This window comes from Hyla sarda, chromosome 1, assembly GCF_029499605.1.
Source record: "Hyla sarda isolate aHylSar1 chromosome 1, aHylSar1.hap1, whole genome shotgun sequence".
Lineage (NCBI taxonomy): Eukaryota > Metazoa > Chordata > Amphibia > Anura > Hylidae > Hyla > Hyla sarda.
In genome coordinates, this window is record NC_079189.1 from 569,208,669 (window position 1) to 569,222,031 (window position 13,363).

General features: G+C 43.7%; 1 non-coding gene across 1 annotated transcript; it reads left to right on the forward strand.

Moving 5' to 3' along the window:
• The first annotated feature begins 2,206 nt into the window (after positions 1-2,206).
• On the forward strand, positions 2,207-2,398 carry LOC130344751 (U2 spliceosomal RNA). The gene has a single exon (XR_008883596.1). It is a non-coding gene; the product is annotated as a U2 spliceosomal RNA (small nuclear RNA).
• The last annotated feature ends 10,965 nt before the right edge of the window (positions 2,399-13,363 follow it).

The following is a 13,363-nucleotide window of genomic DNA, read 5'->3' on the forward strand; positions in this document are numbered from 1 at the left end:
CTCCATTCCGTGTTGGGGAAAAATTGCAAGTCAATGGGATTCTGCCGCAAAAATCCACCTGCCACCATTCTTCAGGCGTAAAATTTGAAAGCAAAAATTCTGCTCACAAATTCCGCTTCAAAAATTCAGAAGTGTGAATGGGTGCACGGAAAACCCATTGACTCGCATGTACATTTTAGTAAGCAGAATTTCTGTCTGCAATTTCAAAGAGGAATTGCAGGCTGAAATTCCGTAGTGAGAACCAAGCCTTAGTGGCCATGGTCAAGCAGTCGCATACAAGCTTAAGATCACCATATATGGTGTCCAGTGTTGGAAGAAGAGTTGCAAAGCCACTTTTGGCTCCCCTTAGAGGATCAGGCCGGATTCTGGACCAACATTCAGACTCGAGCCAAAGACAATCCCAATTGCAGATGACCTTTGTGCCATTCACTTGCCACTTGGATTTCTTTCTTATAAGTTCTAAAGACTCTTATTGATGATAAATTAAATCTGTGCAGTGAGATTGCAGTGCACAAAGTGGGTGTGTACATGTTCTATATATATATTAAGGTAGGTCCTTGGACTTTTTTTCCCCTGGAGGACCCAAGGAAAACAGGTCCAATATGGGTCATTATCATTGAAACATGTTTTCTAGAAGGATAAATCACACTTCATCTAATGTATAGATATGACTAGCACCAATGCCGGAGAACAAGTCTTTTCCAACTATATGTCCCCGGTCAAGTACTCACTTTCCTGTCTTCAGCTCCTTAGTCCAACAGGCCCATATGAACATAATGCTCTGGAGCAAGTTTGGTTATGGGCAGGGTTGGGTTTACTTGGGAGTTATGTGTGGCCTTGACAGGTGTGCATACATTATACATAGTGCGGGTATACATTTCACTATATCATTACACTATTTTATGGTGCAGCTGGATATGGTATTTAAATAGGATCACTGTGTAACCTGAAGACTGAGCAGTCGTATGGACCGCAGACCCCTGGCAGAGCAGAAATGTGCTTATAGGCAGATATTATTCTAATATAAGGATGGCAGTGAAGTAGTGTCACATACCAGGCGTCATCTGTAAATGTTCAGTAAGATATTAGATCATTTCTGCTGCTGATATTGGTTGGACATACATATTGATATGCGGTGAATGGAAAATAGATGGCCCCAGTATAAGACTGGTGAGTAGCCAGGGTTGTAGCTATATGTTGTGTAGGCAGATGTATCCTGACCTTCATGTCTGAGGAGGCTGAAAGCCCTAATGCCACAAAGAAAGTATTATAAACTTCTTATGGTAGATAAGATGTAAGAGATTTTGCGTGCAGCCTGAGAGCTACCGTTTTGTGACTACCTAATCCAGGCGGCCTTGTTTAGGAACATAGTAACAAGGTGAATAACCCGTCAGAAGGTCATTCTGCTCTTATTGGAAGAATAAGCCTTTAAATTGGATGGGAAAAGAGGTAGGGTAGACACACAGAAAACCCTTCAGGTCACGGATGGCAGGCAGTGTGGTGGAGTGATTCAGCTCCAGGAGTGTGGGCCCATTTTAAATTTTCCTGTGAGGCCTTCTTAAAGGGCTTCTCCACTGCACATTATGTTCTGATTGCTGGGTGTGGGCTGTGGGGGTCCTGACATCATGGCCACACCCTTCGTGATGTCCCGCCCCCTCAATGCAAGTCTATGGGAGGGGTCGTGGTGAATGCCATGCCCCCTCCCATACACTGGCATTGAGTATTTTCTTCTACTCTGTGTTGTTGAACTGAGCTTATAATATGGTATATTTGTCCTTCATATCACAATGTGTTATCTTTGATTATCAGTAGTACTTCAGATAAATCAGTTACATGACACATTCAACCCTGAGCTGTCTCCTTTTGTCACTTTCCTCCAACACCCAGGAGATAATTTACAATCTCTATCTGTGTATCTGGGTGGCCAAGTGTCCATTGTCCTTCTAATGAGATGTAGAGGCTGAGATGGACAGACACTGGTTCACAGTGCTGAAGCAAATGGGACTAATGGGGTAAAGTATCTCCTTCAGGTATAGAACTGAACTGGCATACATAGTCTCAAACAGCAATCCCCCACTGAAAAATATCCAAAGTAGCTCTCCATAAAGAAAAAAGCTTGGTCTCTGGTGCCACCTATTGCATAGTCTGTAAGATTTCATACAGGAGTTTAGCGCTCTCCTCAAGGAAAAATATTATTAGTCCTGTTTAAACTTCTCGGCCTTTTGGCTATGATCAAGTGTAGTATCTGTTTTTATCAGTCTTATCGGTGGTTCGGGCACCGCCGATGTGTGACTGGTGAGGATGGTTGCTGGTTAGAGGCGGTAGGTGTACCGGGAGATTCTGGGGCCTGGTTTCTGCGGAAATCAGCTCAACGTCTGCCCTTATGAGACCTGTTCCCTCCGGGTCTCACCATGAGGCTGAGAGGGTCTAGAGTCGAGGTACTTTTGTGCCTCGGGGAGTGGTGACCTTGAGGTGCCGAAACTCACTGAGAGGATGGGCTCACTGAGTAGAAGCACTGGCACCATATCTCTATACCTTGTGGCACTCACCTCTTGATTCCCAGCCTTCTGGCTAGGATCGGAGAAATTTTTATAGATCCGGACAGATGTCCGGGCAGCATATCTGCAAACACTCACTTATTTATTTCTTTTTTGTCACTGTGTCACTTTTTACGTGTTGTATGTACACAGGATTGTCAGGTTGCGGTAGCCCTTCTGGGTGTCCCTCCTAGCAGTCTAGGGGAGGTGTGTGTGGCCATTAGGTTCCGCACTTCCCTGCAAAAACCCCAGGTACTCCAACCATTTATTGGCTCTGAGAGTAGATACCTTGGTTAATGCCAGGGTGGATGCCAGAAGTATTTGTGGTCCCTTAGTAGCTTCAGCAAAAAGGGACATCGAACCTGGAACCTCGCAGGTGCATTTGGCCCAGAGGGGAAGGGTTAGGTTTGTTGTGGGGCCTCTCTCCTTTTGGGGAAGGGCTTGCAATAGACCGCATCCTTTGTGTACTTTTTTTAGCGTGACATGTTTGCACTATTTAATGCATTTTGGGTGATTCAAGAGAACGCTCCTCAGCTCTTAGATTAAAAAAAAAATCAGTCCTATTTAAACAAAATGAAAAAAAAAAAAATCATGGCTTTTGAGATCCATAGGGAATCTCCCCAACACACTTGACTGAGCAACTGACAATCTTTTTGAAAGCACACGTTTATATCAGTATGGTGCCATGTTTGCTATCTAGCCCAATAATGTAACATTATATAATCTGGAAACCAATAATGATGGAACCAATGATTATCTGAGTAAACATTTCCCTGAGTTGAAAAAGGGAACAAGAAGTGGTGAGCAGTGGGGACAGGGCACTTTTATAACAGCAGTGGAGGGGGATCAGGAAGGTGAGTATTGCATTTTAATGGTCACTTTTATAAAAATTGATCAAATCAGACAACCCCAAAATGAGCTGGTCTTCCTCCTCTGAACCCCAGAGGACATCACTTTTACCCTTTTAAGAATGTTCAGTTTCCCTACAGCGCCACCACATGGGAAACAAAGTATTATTATAGAGGACAGGTCCTCCACAGCAAGCCATGCTCTTGCTAGTCCTACTCTCCTGCTAAAGTTGTTAAAAGGGGTGTGATTTCTTTGTAGAACACTTGGTAACAATCATTATAGCGGCCATTACAGGTTTTTTCACTTAACATTTCATGGAAAGATTTAAATTCTGCAACCTTTTATCTAAATACAATAAGTGTGACCTGTTGTTTCTCCCCTCGCCCCCAACACCTGGTACCCAGTTCTTGAACTTGAATACAAAATTCACCAGTCATGCCCCTGGAGGTCCCACGCATGAGTCCCATGGAAGAGTCTTAACAAAGGTTTCTTTTTTATTAGGGTGTGGTGTCCCAGTACTGTATTGCATATCGTACCTTGTATGGTGGTCCCCAAAGTCAGAGTCCCTACGTTTAGGTAGGGTCCCCCAGGTGGGACAGCCCCTAGTCGCCTCCTTCTTTCTAATTTTTTGTAATGTTTAAATGTATATATTTAATATAATGTATATTAGTATGCTTACCTTGGTAGCGTCACAGGACCTTCGGTCATGTGACTATGTTAATTCCTCTATGTTATGTTGAAGGACCTTTGGAGGTCCTTGGGTCACGTGATTACCCATAACTCTTTGTACAGAAGATTGACAGTTGTTATGGACCAGTGAGCTTAAGGCCAGCCCCTGCCCATATAAGGGAGCTGTAGCCAATTATCGCTCTCTTGGGTTGCTGCTCTCGTGGATGCCGGACTATCAGGATGGATCTGCGCAACTTTCAAAGACAAGCTAGGCCAGAAGCCTGCCGGCCTCAGCATGAAACTAAACAATGAGTTCAAATCTCAATCCCCGTTAAAATTAGCGTGATTACTGGACCGAATCTAAACCCCTAAATCCAGTGGATCAGTGCAACAATTACCTTCCTAAGCTCAATAGACTCATGAGGTCCCAACCACTTGTCAAGCTCTAATAGACTTTGTTATATGGACTTGTTCATTATTGCATAAAATCTTCAGTAAAAGTTCCGATAAGTTTCAGCAAATCTCCGGTTGTGGACAATCAATTATTTCCTATCTCCCTATCGCTCTTGGGAAGGGTGGCGGTAGGACAAGCATACAGAGAATAGCCCTCACCCTGGCGTCAAAAATAGAAAGGGTTAAGCAAGCACCCTTTAGTAACCGCACAGCTACACTCCCATATACCCTACACCCCCAAGCTACCACAAGGGGATCTATGTTTATTTATTTTTAGAGAAAAGGTGGTGTTGAAGCTTTGAGTCTTAAAAGGAACTTGTCATCATTTTATGCTGTCCAAACCATAAGTCATTGAGGCGGTCCCAGGTGGCCTCTCCCCCCTCCACCAGCCTTGATGTATAGGTCTGTCCTTGTTTGGGTTTAGGGAAAGATCTATTAATCAGGGTTGGGTGGGGAGAAGTCACTGGGGACTGCTCTGGTTTGGGGCAGGATGAGGAACTATTTATTAATTTTTTTGGTTGTTACACTAAAATCATAAATGTTATTTATCCATCCACCCTACAACTGCTAACATATTGCTTGTGTTGAAAAAATGATGTGATTTTATTTTGGGACTGTTATCCTCGATCCTTACAGGGTTAATTTTATATGCAGATAATCTGATAATCCATATTTGACAATCCAACATCTATCAGGTTTTGTTTTAAAGAGTTTCCATTTCCATAGAGACTGACAGCAGTAGTGCTATAGGCTTATTGTGAAGGAGGTAGATCATGATACATGTGGGCGTAACTTCAGTTCCTAGATGTAAGTAGTCAGAGTCTGTGTCAGCCGCCGTTGAGCAGCACAGAGTACTATGAATGATATGAGCTCAGAACCCTGTGTTCCTTCCTACATTAATATTCCAACAATGTGGGAGGAGACCTGTCGTCTCTCTACCCACCAGAACGCTGTTGTGTCTGCTCGGCGGTGATGTCACGTTCTGCAGATCGCAGTCACATTCATCAGACACTTCTCCGGAGAATCTCGTATTGTTCTGACAGCGTAAAGGATGACTTCCCAGCCAGGTGACCTCAGGATCTGCTCAGGGGCCTAGAACATGTTGCGCGACCTTGTAAGTGTTTCTGACAATTTTACCAATATCTGTCACTTAGGCCAAATTCATCTAATACGTTCAGGTCCCAGAGGTGCTGGCGGCCACATACAGCAGAAAATAGAGAGAATATCCAATTCAATTTCTGCTTGTCATGTGATAACAAGGTGAGACCCCTGTTCCCCACATAAATGAAGGCCCAAGAAAAGGTACCTGGATTAGGCAGTCTTGGCATTGCAACAACTCCGGCTGGTTACAACACAGTAGAACTGGACTACCTGTAACTGTTGCCTTTTCCGAGTTCTATGGGCCAATTCAGACTGAATATTTTCCGAGCGGAACTCTGCTCCGGGGGCTCTGCTGCAGAAAATACAGTGCTGCAGGCTTCCATTGCTTAAACTTTTGCTGCACAATTCACATTACGGAATTTCCACAGCAGACGTTTTACCATAGAAATTCTGGACCCCTAACTCAGCTGAAAGAATGAACATGTTCATTCTTTCCGCAGAATACACTTGGAATTTTTTTGTTGTCTATGAAGACGGTGTATTTTCGAGAGTTCCTAGATGTAATCTCCGCACGGGATATCTCTTGGCAGAGCTTCCGTAGTGTGAATGAGATCTGGCAGTGGCCCCCAGTACTTAGTACCTCCACAACTTGCACAATAATCTATTTGCTTCTTAGCATATTTATGTGGTGTCCCTGTACAAGTGACTGCCCCGTGGTTAAAGGGGTTATCCAGCATAAGGTGATTTTAGTACGTACCTGGCAGACAGTAATGGACATGCTTGGGAAGGATCTGCAACAGATGGGGAGAGATATTCTCCCAAAAAAAGGTGTCTTCTGTGGTGATCTCCTTCAGAAGGTCTTTATCTGGATATAGGCAATTAACCGACCAAATGCGGACTTGTAAAATAAAAAATATTTATTGTAAGCATGCAGATGAAATGATGTGTTTCGAGGGGCGGGACCCCCTCTTCGTCAAAAAAATTAATATTTTTTCATTTTACAAGTCCGCATTTGGTCGGTTAACCCCTTAAGGACCAGGAGTTTTTCCGTTTTTGCATTTTCATTTTTTCCTCCTCACCTTTAAAAATCATAACATTTTCAATTTTGCGCCTAAAAATCCATATGATGGCTTATTTTTTGAGTCACCAATTCTACTTTGTAATGACATCAGTCATTCTACCCAAAAATCTATGGAGAAACAGAAAAAAAAAATCTTTGTGAGACAAAATTTAAAAAAAAATCAATTTCGTAACTTTTGGGGGCTTCTGTTTCTATGCCGTATATTTTAAGGTAAAATGACACCTTATCATTATTCTGTAGGTCCATACAATTAAAACGATACCCTACTTATATAGGTTTGATTTTGTCGTACTTCTGAAAAAAATAATAACTACATGCAGGAAAATGTATACATTTAAAATTGTCATCTTCCGACCCCTATAACTTTTTTATATTTTTGTGTATGGGGCGGTATGAGGGCTCATTTTTTGCGCCGTAATCTGAAGTTTTTAGCGGTATAATTTGTTGTATTGATCTGACTTGTTGATCACTTCTTATTCATTTTTTCATGATATTAAAAAGTGACCAAAAATACACTCTTTAGGACTTTGGAATTTTTTTGCCCATACGCCATTGATTGTGCGGTTTAATTAATGATATATTTTTATAATTCAGACATTTCCACACGCGGCGATACCACATATGTTTATTTTTATTTACACAGTTTTTTTTAAATGGGAAAAGGGGGGTGATTCAAACTTTTATTAGGGAAGGAGTTAAATGATCTTTATTCACTTTTTTTTTGCAGTGTTATAGCTCCCATAGGACCTATAACACTGCACACACTGATCTTTTACATTGATCACTGGTTTCTCATAGGAAACCATTGATCAATGATTCTGCTGCTTGACTGCTCATGCCTGGATCTCAGGCACTGAGCAGTCATTCGGCGATCGGACACCAGGAGGCAAGGTAGGAGACCCTCCTCATGTCCCACAGCTGTTCGAGATGTCGCGAATTTGCAGCTGACATCCCGAACAGCCCCCTAAGCTAGCCGGCAGTGATTTACTTTAACTTTAGACGCGGCGTTCAATTTTGAACGTCGCGTCTAAGGGTCAATAGCACGCGGCACGGCGATCATTGCCGCGCGCCATAAGCCACGGGTCCCAGCCGTTGTTAGAGGCCGGGCCCGACCCGCTATGACGCGGGGCCCCATGTTATAGAAAGGGAAAGGACTCAGGACGTACCGGTACGTCCTTGGTCCTTAACAGGTTAATTGCCTATATCCAGATAAAGACCTTCTGAAGGAGAGCACCATAGAAGACACCTTTTTTCGGGAGAATATCTCTCCCCCATCTGCTACTATTCAAGACCGTCCTCTGCCAGATGAGAACGGGACCGGTGCAGCTGCACACGTTCTCTGCACCACAGTCAGTGGTAGCAAGTCTTCTATGGTGTTGTGCTCATAGCATAACACCAATAGGTGAGCAAACCTTTTCCTATATTTTATACACCATCTCACAAAAAGGAAAATTGTGCTCAGATGCGCATTGGTCTATTTCTGTCTTTTCTTTTTCAAAACTGCTGCGCTTGTCTTGGGGATAAATGGCTATGTTGTAAGATTACCATAACACTGTGGCTAGCTGTTTGAGAACTAGTATTTCCTGTTTGACTTTTCTTTTTTTTTTTTACTACAAATCCCACACACCAGCCACCCCACCCATTGAAACATAAATAAGCTGCATCCATTCAAATCAGTATGGTTTTCCATCAGGGTGCCTCCAGCTGTTGCATTAGTTGCAGATTGATCCCTCCACCCATTGAAGCAGACAGGCTCCCTGTCATCAGCTGACTAGTGAGTCAGGTCTCGGCCACATCAGACAACAGTCATTTTGTATGCTGTTAAAAATAAATATTGGAGTGAAAATCACAGAAGAATTGTGAGAAAACCGTCACACACATGTACAGACACTATATTATGAACAACACAGCCCCTGAAGCATAGTCAAATAAAATAAAAAATCTGGAATACCCCTTTAAGGACTGACTCGGGCAGCCTGGCAGCACACAGGGTTGAGCCTGCAGCACTGTATTTTTTGCAGAAAAGTTCCGGAGAAGAGTTCCGCTTTGTATGTATCAATTATGTGGATGTTGTGAAATAAAAGTAATATATTTTCTTTAAATTAATTTTGTTATGATTCCATGTAAGTATGTTTTACATGTTACTGTGCCTTTAAAAATGTGAGCAGTGAACCCCATGTGACCATGTGAGCCAATGAGACCCCAAAGGTCTCCTCTATATAGTGAGGTACAGGGGAAGAGTTTGTTAGTTCACTCTAGTGGCTAGTTCATGCAAGTTCACCCTAGTGTGTGCTCCTGAGCAACAGCTAAGCCCAGGTTTGCTGTGTGTCGTGTGTCCTAAGCAGAGGCCTACTTCCGCTTCAAGTTTACTACTGGTCATCCTACAAGTGTCGCGGGGAAGATTCATGCCCCTGCAGAATATTCTACAGTGCCTTGTAAGGACCCTAGCTGCCAGAACCACAAATTCTACAATTCCGTCCGTTGAAAAGCACCACAAGTCTCAGAACGGCAACAAGGCTTGCAAGGGGTACGCTGCACTCTCACACTAAGGCCAGCTGTTTGTGTTATACCAACTTTACCAGCTCAGTAAAAGCAGTTAACCGTAACCTGACGTTGGTGTGTTTATTTGCTCATGGTGTCTAGCCCAGGAAGACTGCCTCCCACTTTTGGATCGTGGATTAGATAAACAGTGCCCTGGTGTCACGAAGTGTTCAAGGTACGTCTACTAACACCCAGTGGCCGCCACATTTCCAAAAGCTAACAGATTGTTGGGGAACCTTGTGATCAAAACATGAAAGCCCACTGGCCACATCAAGTCCCTTTTGTCACAGTTCACCCCCCATGAGAATCCTTGTTCAGGTCGTTCACATGATTGGAACACTAAGGTAGTGTGTCTCAGAGCTGTCTACACCTGTCTACATCTGCATGAAACATATTTAAGTTCATGCGACAAAGCATCGAAGTTACATTTCAGCAAAAATGTATAGTCTGCAAAAGTGCCATTAACTTCAAGGGATAGTGACTAGAATCTTCCTCTCCTAAGTCTACAACTGTACTGCCTCAAGCTGTATTCTGCTCCAAGCTACATTCGAGTAGTATCAGAAGTCTTATTCCTGGGCTCTGAGTAAGGGAACAGCTACATTGAAAAAGGATAAAGTGAAGTTCATCGACATCGACGAAGTCTGGGCTACACCGCCTGGCCACATGATATGTTAGGGACTACAACCCTCATAATACCAACCCATTCATCACTCCTTTAGCCTTCATATTACTGTGTACATTATTCCACTACTGTGTCTTGACTATGGAGTGTGGCCCCACCTCAGGTTTTGCTATGGAGACCCACGGTTACACCAGCATAAGCCATGTCTCTCAAAGTGTGCTTTCATGCAGTAACCTAAACCATGACAGATTTTAAAGAAAATCTGTCAGCTGCAATTTACATTCCAAACTGCTGCCATTGTTAGATACAGTATCTGTTAGGGCAAGGAGACACATGGTATCATTTTTATACATTTGTCTGCACTTCCCGAACATTTAAAAAATGCTGTAATTCTCCGGTTCCTGGTGTTAAGGAGGTATTCCCAAACCCATGAAGTGCTGCTGTAATGTCCATTTCTGTGTTTTTGCATTTTTCTGTTTTTGGTCATATTCAGACATTAGGTTTGTGTCTGAACAGTTTCTGTGCTAATTCTCCCTGGTTTGGAAAGAGTTAATACTTTCAGCCTATGGCATCCCGGGTGAGGTTATTTAGATACAAGCTCTGCTGGAACTCTCTGCTGGTAATTAGACCTGTACTCTATGTCTTGTTTATTATGTCTTGCACCTTAGCTATGTCTCTGTGCACATATCCTGAGTTTTAACCATGGTTATCTGTCCTGTTTGATATATATATTTTAGACTGCTTTGTTTTAGTACATTTGTCGGGTTTTAGTATTTGTGTATGTTCGTTCTGCATTTGCTTTGTGTTGCCTTAGTCTGTATTCACACTGTGCAGTTTGACAGTCCTGTTTTGACCTTGTTTGATCCTGCAACTCCGAAGATAGAATCCTGTTCTGAGCCTTGGGCTAATCCGTCTATCTAGGAGTGAGTGACTCTTGTACCTGTATCCATGTTTGTTTGTATTTAGGATTTTAGTTTGCTCCAAGGCCAGTATCCCGATAACTAGGGGGATAGTGCCCGCTGGATAGGAGTCTATTTGGCTTTGGTATTGATGTCCCTCCATGCTTGGAGTGGGGTGTCTAGTGTGTTCCTTGTTCTGAGTCCAGTGTGAACAGTGTTCTATATTTCCTGACCCGTTCTACCAGTTTACCTGTTCATCCCCTGCATCTCCTGGTTTGGCCTTCTGTAAACTTGTCCCCATATCTAGTCTTGTTCATATTATCAAATCTGCCATTTATCTTGATTCTGGTTTCTGAACTGTATGTTAGTATGCCTTGTTTGTATTTTTATATCTGTTTGTTGGTTCCATTATGTTCCGGACTTGTTCCCTGACTTTGTACTGTTCTGTTTGCTTTATTGACTTTAATGCCCATGCACTTTAGCGCTAGGAAGGGACCAGCTCCAAGTTGTCGATCCATCATTTAGAAAGGATGGGCAAGTAGGCAGAGAAAGTGTTCTTAGGGACAGCTTTAGGGCTCACTTCTCCCTGCTACAGGCTGGAAGCCTCCTCGCTCCTTTCAGATCCATATGCCTGCTTGATTGACAGTTAGTTGAAAGCCAAGCCCTCTTTCCAAATCTGGTACCTGAATTGTACATATAAATTGTGCACAGGTTTGAGATTTGGAAACAGGGCTTGTATTCCAGCTGACTGTCAATCAAGCAGGGACATGGATGGGAGGGGGAACAAGGAGACGTTTCAGTCCTTGGCACTTCAGGGGCTTGGAAATTAATCTTTGACTGTTGGCACCAGAAAATAAAAGTATTTTTCTGCATTATGGAAGCACAGACAAGCACAATGAAATACACTAATCTTATATATTCAAATACATGCAATATCTATTCCATGATGATGGTCTATTTATAATTGACCATCATCGTATTATATTTTCATGGTTGCTGGCAGCAGGGGGTGCACAAGGAGCTGTAATGTAGCTACTGTCACCCATTCTTATTTCACCTCAATTCTTTACATGCTCCCTTGGTTGGGTCACAGCGTGACATCACCGGAGCAATAACCACTGTTCAAGCCAAAAATGTTGCAACGTTTTCCTGCTCAGTAACCAGTGGTATTCTATTACTCAAGCCGAGCAGATGGACATATAATATTTCTCTGGTTGTATAGAATGTGTTGTAACATCAAACTCTAAAATGAGATGGCAAGAAGGGGCAAGGAGATGGCAAAAAGGAGCAAAGAGAAGGCAAGAAGGACCTCTTTAGGGATAGTCATCTCTAGATAATATATTGATCTGTCTAGTTAGTGTTATCTTCTTTAGACATACTAGGACCTGAAGTAGAGAACCTTCATTCTATAGCGTCCAGCACATCTCTAAACGCTGAAGCACTTCAGGCCTTCATTGAATATAATGGGCATCTTTTAATGCCAGTAAGTGCCCTGTAAAGCTTCCAAACTGTAGCTGATCCATTGAAGGATGACTTATTAATAATACAGTTTGGGAAGGTCCTAACCTGCACCAACATAACTGCCCTCCTCTACTCATGGTGTTGTCCATAAAGACATTGGGTCATAGGATTGTTGTGAAGGATCTTCAATGGCTGCAAAGAGCACTGACTTAAAGGGGTACTCCCCCCTAGATATCTTATCTCCTATTCAAAGGACAGGGGATAAGATGTCTGATTGCGGGGGTCCCCAGCGATCTTGGCTGCGGCACCCCAGACATCCGGCGCACGGATCGAACTTCGCTCCGTGGCGGATGATTGGCGATGCGGGGCAGAGGCTCATGATGTCATGGTCATAGACTTGCATTGAGGGGTCGTGGCCGTGACATCACGAGCCTCCGGGGCGGCACCCAACACTCTAAACGAAAGCTGGCATGCGAGTCCCAGCCCATCACTTACCTCTGCCTTCTGCCTCTGTCTCTCAGCTCCGGCGTGCATGCCCCGCCTCCTAGGTCGCGCACCAGAGCTCTGAGATTTAAAGAGCCAGTATGCCCATAATCATAGGTTTCACCTGTCCCATTGTTATTAGTTTCTGCACCTCCCATACCTCCCTACCACATACCTCTGCCGGATCTTTGTTTGTCACTGTGGCTAAGAATTTTTTTTTCCTGTGTTGTCTTGTCGTGTTCCTGACCTTTGCATTTCGTTAACTGACTGTGTTCCCTGCCGCCTGCCTATTGACCTACTGCTACATTCCCGACTATGCTCCTGTGCCGCCTGCCCTGACCTCATGCTATCCTGACTACATCCTGTCTCATCCCTTCTGTGCCTCGCTTCACCTCAGCCACCTGTGTGGTCGAGTTGTGCCAGGGGTAGCGACCTGGGTGCCGCCTGCCGCAGCAAGACATTCTTGCTTTGCGGCAGGCTCTGGTGAAAACCAGCGGCACCTTAGACTCCACTCCCTGGCATGGCCCACGTCATCTGCCACACAGGTCCAGCAGATCTACTATCTCTTGTGTTCCAGACTACTGTGGTCCATCGGATCTACTACCTCCCGACTGCGGTAAGTCTAAGAGTAAGATCCGGCCATGGATCCTGCTGAGGTTCCTCTGCC